An 8,462-nucleotide genomic window follows, 5' to 3' on the forward strand; every position below is an offset into this window, starting at 1 on the left:
TTATTAGACTTAATACATTGCCCCATCTGTACAAATTGTCTTAGACCCCAATTCCGGCATGCCTCCCAACATCATATCATCTGTATATTTAACAAGCACGATAGCTATGTCTTCACTGAAACCATTGATAAAAATACCAAACAACTAGCCAGTCGGTCAACTAGCATTCATGAGTTTCTTACTATGTACCAAGTACTGTACTAAACAAGGAAAGGTAAATGATCCTGCTCTCAAGAAACTCGCAATCCAATGCCTGAAACCACATGCAAACAACCACGTGCAAACCAGATACATGCAGAATAGATATTGGGGAAGACGCAGAGGGAAAGCACAAAGATTAAGGAGGATTGATGAAAGTTTTATAGATTAACCAACTCTATCTTGTTTCCTTTAAAACTGATTTCAGGCACTACTACATACAAGAAGCCTGTTATGAGCTTTCCAGATGCCTGTTCCTTGCCTCTACACCTTCCCCTTTCCACCAATTACCTTGTATTTATTGTGTATGTTTGTGCGCATGTATGTGTGTATGTATATAAATATATATTGTTTTTAGTTTGGGGTTTTTTTTTAAGGTGGATTCATTAGATTGGAGCTGTGATTTCAACTGTTAACAGGTTATGAACAATCAATTCAAAATTATTTTGCTGCCATCTACTGTCCTATGTGAAAACAACATATAAAAGTGAATAAGCCTTATCTCATCCTTTCTCTTGGTCTGTAAATGCCACATCAGGGAAAGTTTTCAGAAATTATTTATTTATTTCTCATGATTTGCATTTGACAGTATCTTCCCTGAACTAGCCACATGTCATCTTGCTGCTCCCCAGGCCACAGAATCTCAGACTTTTCTGTTAAGCTTGGCCCCAAAGAGCAGAGCTAGTGATAGGTGCAACCTCAAAGGCTTACAAGTTCAAAATTATACTTAACCAAGAGTCTTCTCTAAAACAGTGTCCCTAAAATCTTAATTCACTTTTAAACTTTAAACTAAGACTCTTGTGACACCTTGTATATACAAAAATGCATCACCCAGGATTTGTTTGAATGTGTCTGATGAAGGGGAAACCAATGTTGGTGAGGGTTTTTTTCCCTAAAATCAAGCCTAAACTTACCTCTTTGCAACTCCCCCTACTACTAGCTCTGCTCTTTGGGGTCAAGCTTAGCAAATTTAATTCCTCTCTCACTTGACAATCCCTCAAATATGTATCTCCCTTCAAGCTAAGTTTTCTTCCTTAAGCTGTCTCCAGTTTATTCTAAGTAACAAACTTGTTTTCACTGTAAACCTTTTCCTTTCTAATTCCTTCTATCTTCCTGTACTCATTGAGACCCAGCTTCCTCTCAGCGGAGGACACAGCATCCCTGCACACCCTTTCCAGAGCTGATTGTACTTTCACTCTTGTTCCCCTTACGCTAACTTCCTGGTCATGTTGGGGAGAGCTGGGATGTTCCTTGCTCTCTACAGCCATTACCAGGATCTCCTTCAACCATCGGCACTCAGTAATTTCTCCTCCTTTGAGGTTTGCTTAGTCTATATTTATCATGCAATCAAGATTCTGATGGCTGTTATCTACCTGCCTCTAGACCCTCCCTTGCCTTCCTCAGTGAGTTCAGTGTCTGGCTCACAGTCTTCTCTTCTCCCCACCTCCTGGCTTGATTCTAGGGGTCTTTAATATACATGTTGATATTCCCTCAATATCTTAACCTCTCACTTCCTCAATTTGCTCATTTCCCATGACTACTCCTCCACTCTGCCAGAGCCACACGTGAAAAAATCCTACCCTTGACTTTGCCATCACCCATAAATGTTCCATTTCCATGTACATGAACTCTGAAATTCCTTTATCTGATCATGATCTTGTATCATTCCACTTCTCCCTCTAACCTGGTTCTTCATTTTCACCATGACCTCCAATTGCTTTACCCTTCAGGTGTTTCTCAGACTGTTCTTCCCTTTGCTCTGACTGTACTCACTTTCCTTTGACTCTCTGGTGAACCGGTTCACTTCTATACTGTCCAATTTTCTCAGGTCCCTTGCCTCCTTATCCTATTGCTATTTCCTGCCAAGCCCCAACCTTGGATTATTCCCACCATTCACTGCCTTTGCTCCTATTCATGTAGTGCTAAACAAAGCTGGAGAAAATTATGACACTTCTAATTAGGTCCACCGCAAATACATGTTACATAATGTCAAGTGGGCTCTTGCTACAGCAAGGCAATTCTTTTACACCTCCCTAATCGATTCACTATCTCACTCACCACAGCAATTTTTCTAAAACTTTTCATTTCTCCTTAAATGTCCCATGGCTCCCCCTTCCCCCATCCTCTCAGCTGAGGACCTTGCCTCACTGAAAAAAAAAATGAAGCCATTTACCAAGAGTTCCCTCTTTTCCCCTCCACCTCATCTTATGTCACTCAGATGCTTTCACTCACTACTACCTGCTTCACCCTATGTCAAATGAAAAGCTGGCTCTTTATCCTTGCCAAGACAAACTCCTCTACGTGTACAAATTATCCCATTCATCCCACCTTCTCTAGAGGATTGCCCCCTCTATCATCTCCATTCTCTCACTAATCTTAAATCTCTCCCTGTTTACTGCTTTCTTTCCTGCTGCCTACAAACATGCCCATGTCTCCCCCATCCTCAAAAAATTCTTACCTGATAATCCATCCCACCTGCTACCATCCTATATCTCCCCTCAATTATGTAGCTAAACTCCTTCCAGCTGTAACCAGTGCATCAATTTCCTCTAATTTCTCTTCTTAAATCACTTCAGTCTGGCTTTCAAGCACACCATTCAACTGAATTGGCACTCTCCCAGGTTAGTACTCTTCTCTTAATTGTCAAATCTAATGGCCTTTTTCTACTACCTTGTCTCCTTTAGCACTGCCAGCACACTGGCTTGGGCCCTCATCATCTCATACTTGGAATATTGCAAAAGCCTGATGGTTAGTTTCCCTGCTTCACTCCAGTCCATCCCCCCATTCACTTGTCAGCTCAGTTCCTAAAGCACAAAAGCACAGTTCTGACCAAGCAGGTTTCTCTCTCTCTCTCCCTCTCCCCCCCCATACATACACACACACACACACACACACACACACACACACACACACACACACACAGAATCATTCAATAAATTTCAGTTTCACTCTCTATTATCTCCAGGGTAAAATATAGAACCCTCTGACTTTTAAAGATTTTTAACCTGATCCCCTTCTGCCTTTCCAATCTTCTCACATCTTACTTCCCTCCCCATACATATTCTGTGATATGGTGAAATAGGCCTCCCTGATATTCCTTGGACAAGACATTCCATCAACAGATTCTGATCATTTTCATTGTCTGCCCCCCATGTCTAGAATTATAATACGGCAGCTAAAACTAATTTCTCCAATAATTATCAGAAAAATTAAATATCTATTTTCAATTACTTATAATTTGAACATCATCATCATTACCAAAAATTATATAGTGCTTTAAGGTTTACAAAGTATTTTACGTATGTCAATTCATTTGATCCTCACAATAACCCTTTAAAGTAGGTGCTATATCGGTCCCCTTTAACAGATGAGGAAAATGAAGCTGATAGGGTTTAGGTTACTTGCCCAGGATCACACAGCTAGTCAGTGTCTGAGGCAGGATTCAAACTAAGGTCTTCTTGACTCCAAGTCCAATGCTCTATCTACTGTGCCACCTAGCAACTTATGCAATATAACTGTATTTAAATGTGATTTTATTATTTGGTTGGGTTTTTCTCTTCTTCATATCTAATCTCTCACTAGAACCTTTGTGTTGAGGAACTTGCAGACTTTTGCAACATTTTGAGGCCCAGTTAGATTTCCATTTCATTACAAGGTGCATAATTGTCCAACATGTTATCTCAACGTTTCAATGTTTCATTGATATATATATATATTTAAGTATGTATATATATGCATATATATATATGTATGTAGGCATGTATATGTATATGTATGTATATATGTAGGTAGGTAGGTAGGGGGGTGTGTGTGTGTAAATCCTGGTCAAATGATACATAGGGAACAACTTTTGGTTTCTATGAGAAATGAGGCAAAGCAACCAACTCTCCCAGTTCCACATACACCATTTCTACTCTTGGTCCTAAGGTGATTGGTAAGGGCATGTATCACGAGGTGAGTTAAATGGAACGTCTTAATTACAGGCTTATCCATTTCCTTTGTAGTTTTGTAATGTGGATTTGCAGGAACAGAGACTATAACCAGGAATATAATAGGAGTTAAAAAAATATTCTGACCATAACCAAATATATATGTAATATATGTGTGTATGTATATATGTATGTATATGTGTGTTAATTATATACACATATATAATGAAAGAATCCTATAGTAGCAGAATATTTCAGTTTTTAAAAATGATGAATATGCTGCCTAAGGAGTGCTTTTGTCAGCTAACTGGGAGCTACAGTTTGGGGGTCTGGAATTGGTGGAAGGAGAGAGAAACGAAATCCATTTTAGCTATGCACTAAAATAGCTGAAATCCTAGCAGCTGCATGTTAATAAAAAGACCAGAAGGTGGCAGCAGAAAAAAGCTCAGCATAGATACTGTATGCAGAAAGAACAGCACAGCAAAGATGTCAGTCAAGTGGAGAAATGGATTCCTTGCTTCATGATGTCACCAGAGGACCTCAGTAGTTCTTCAGGCAAGCAAGTTGCAGCCCTGGAGGCAGAGAAGTGTTCCATCAGGAATACCACCTCAGTAGCAGGGGGTGCCCTCACATGTAACTTCCCTATATTTAGTAACATGTGGGAAAATATATCCTTATGTGTATGGCAGGAACATTTCCATCACTAGTTTTGCCATTCTGTTTGCCTCTTTTGCTTTGAACTAATGTGTCATCTGGTTACCTGGCAAAATAAATGCATCACTGGCAGCTCAGGAGCAATGGTTTTGAGTGGGTACATGACTCAAATCTGAGGTAACTTTCAGGGGGGTCCAAGTATGTATATATCCCAAGTGTATCCCTGGGTGCAAAAGATAAGCATGCCATTTTACATAACATAAGACATGCAAACTTTCATAATATTCGTCTTGCATTGATGACTCATCAAGATGTTGAGGTGACTCTTGGTTCTCAAAGGCTATGTCAGGGAAGTGAAAACTCTTGTAGGTGCTACCAAGCTAGAAAGCCTTCAAGTATGGATTCACTGACCAAGGCTATGTCTATTGTCCAAGGTCTAGGTAAGTGAGAATAGGGTCAGCACTAGGACTTACTACAGGGGGTTGAGGTTTTCAGCCTCAGGAATTCTTGAAGACCAGCTAGAAAGATGCTAAAAGGTCATGAGACAGGGAGGTAAATGGAAGGGAGTCACCACACAAGTGACATCACAGATAATTGAAGTAAGAAGAGTTCACTTAAAAAACTGAATGTACTGTAACATTGGCTTGAATTCTGGTTCTGACACTAGCTGAGGGCATTTCACTTGATCTTTCAGGGTCTCAGACCAGTAATTTCTAGAGCGGGGTACACACATCCCAGACAGTATGCAGGATCATCTATAGGAGTATAAGAATTAGATACTAGGACTTCTATTGACTTTTTTAAAGAAGAAATTGAGCTTTACTTATAGTGTATACAGGGTCTCCCAAAACTCTTAGTGCCGTTTTAAGTAACTGAGACATTTGGTAACTCAGTAAGGATTGACACTGATGTCTTCACTTTGTCCATACGTCATATGAGGAGGAATTATATGTGGTAGATAAGGCATTTATGAAAAAAAAGTGAGAGCACCAGAGGAAGTTGACAGTAGGAGTTGATTGCCGCACCCTCACATCCACTTTCAGCATATTGCTGCGTATTATACTTAGCATATGCCTGTTTAAATGAAAATATGGATTATATTCTCATGCTTTATTCAGGGATTCTTTTTTATGTGATGGACCCCTAGAGCAGTCTGGCAAAGCCTATGGACCACTTCTGAGATTAATGTTCTATAAATGCATAGAATAAATACATAAAATGTATGATTTTAAATGTTAAAATATATGCTTACAAAGGAAACCAATTGTATCCAAATGTAGTTATAAAAGAAATGTAAGTTCATGGACCCCAGATTAAGAACCCCTGCTTTAGCTAATGACCCTGCAACTGGATATTAGGCAAGTGGAATTAAAGAATTCCCACAAAGAAAACACAGATTGAAGATAATACCAATAACATGAGGACAATAAAATAATAAGATGGCTGACCTGACCCTGCTCCTCCTCCTAGTGCAAGTTCATTATCAATCATGTTATGTGGTAAAAATAGTGATGATCTAATCAGACCTAAAAAGAAGTGAGCCATAAAATTCCAGAATGATCAATATTATCTTAAATATGGATTTACAGCCACTATCATTAGCAATAAACTTTAGGTATATATTGTACCTTGAGATATTAGCTGATGACATTATATAGGCCTCAAAATTATAAGACATTTAGAAACTAAGCTTCTGTTGCTAAAAATGAAGTAAATATAAAAAAGTCTCAACTCACTTTAAAAACTTTAAGAAGTCTCATTTTAAAACATCTTTAAAACATGGAAACTGAATTTTCTAACCTGCTAAAAATTCTTCTAAATAAAACATTTCAATGGACTTTGAACCAATTCATTAAAAAATATTAAAATGAAACAAATACCTCCTGAGTAACTTCCAGGACACTGGCATCTGGGGGAGACAGAAATTTACTAGTCAGATTTCAACAAGAGTTTTGAACAACTGGTAGTAGATGGCATTTAAACATGAGTGTTATGGTTTATTGAATGTAGCCAACATTTGGCTTCTTCCATTTGGTTCTATATACCTTGATGTGCTATCTTTTTTCAGTTATGACAACCATTAAGTCAAGTATCTAAAGAAATTGAACTTAGAAACGTACACTCAAATTACTGTATCACAGTTCAATCAATATTTTTAAAAAATAATGGAATATATCACTCAAACTTTAAATATTATTAATTAGATTTTAGTAATACTATAGTAATGAGAGCAAAGTTTTGTGCTATTATTAAATACATTAAAATTATCTTAAATATTAAATTCATCTTGATCTCATCCTTTTACTTTCTATTTTATGCATTATAACAATAAATATACAGGCAGTAGTACAAATATAGCATTGGGTGATAAGATCATAGGTACAGACCTGGGAAGATCTTCACTTTACAGATTAGCAAGACCTAACTGTCAAAGTGACTTACCCAGGGGCACACAATGCCAGGGATAGGATTTGAACAGATATCCTGGGCACTCCAAGTTCAGCATTCTTTCTGCCACATCATAAATAAATAAATATACATGTATATCAGTGATATGTGCTAAAAAAAAAATTAACTAGTATGTGATAAAAAAAAAATCAGAGGTCACTAAGTTAGACATCAGATAGATGAGTATTGTCAGTGACCAGTCAGTTTTGTCCAAATAGAATACTTTCAGGAGAATTCCAACGAAAATTTCTGAGTCAAACCAATTTTTAACCATTTGTGACTATCACCTATAACTACAAGCCAATATCCTGTTGAAGATAAAATATTGAGGCTACATAGACACAATCTGTTTGTTGATTATCTCTTTCCATGATACTGTATAATCATAATACCATTAAGACAGCTAAGTGGCACGTTTGTATAGAGCTTTGAGCTTGGTGACAAGAAGAGACCTGAGTTCAAATATCACTTCAAACACTTACTAACTGTGTGACCCTGGGCAAGTAATGTAATCTCCTCTCTAAACATCAATTTTTGCAAGTGCAGAAGAATAAGAATAGCCTCACAGGGCTGTTGTGAGGACTAAATGAGACTTCAGGTCAATTGCTTTGTAAATCTTAAAGCACTATATAAATGAAGGCTATTGTTAACTGTAGTAGCTTTTATTCACTTTGCTCTAACACTTCACAATTTTTGTAAAGGCTTTTTGTATATTATTCTTTTTGATCCTGGGAACAACTATTTGAGCTTGGCAGAAGCTACCATTTTCTCCCCTCTAAAATCCACAATGGCAGGGTCTTTATTTTATCTAATTTTTTTCTTTCTCCCAGGGCCTAGCATTTAACACAGTAGATATTTAATAAATGTTTGTTTAATTGAACTGGATTCTCTCTGTGTAAGGAAACTGTGGGAACACCAACTAGGAGAGCTGAAATTTTCCTGAATTGATGTGTTAAGAGTACTAGAATCCAGGGCTATGCTAGGCCAGTATTCCTTGCACTGAGTTTAAATGTGTATGGTCCATTTTGTCTTATCTCTCCAAGAGCGTTTTGTAATAATGTCACTACAACGTTAACATCACCACAAAATAGTATACATAGGTAGTTAGTGTTCCCGAACTTTTAAAATATAAACTGTGGCTTAAGTGTCTCTGGAAAAGTAAGTAAATTCCCCTGACATCAGATGAGCTGCAAATACCAATTGTAACTCAAACCCATGATCCCTGATTTAGGA

The sequence above is a fragment of the Phascolarctos cinereus genome, unplaced genomic scaffold, assembly GCF_003287225.1.
Source record: "Phascolarctos cinereus isolate Bilbo 61053 unplaced genomic scaffold, phaCin_HiC Scaffold_4;HRSCAF=312, whole genome shotgun sequence".
In the NCBI taxonomy this organism is placed as follows: domain Eukaryota; kingdom Metazoa; phylum Chordata; class Mammalia; order Diprotodontia; family Phascolarctidae; genus Phascolarctos; species Phascolarctos cinereus.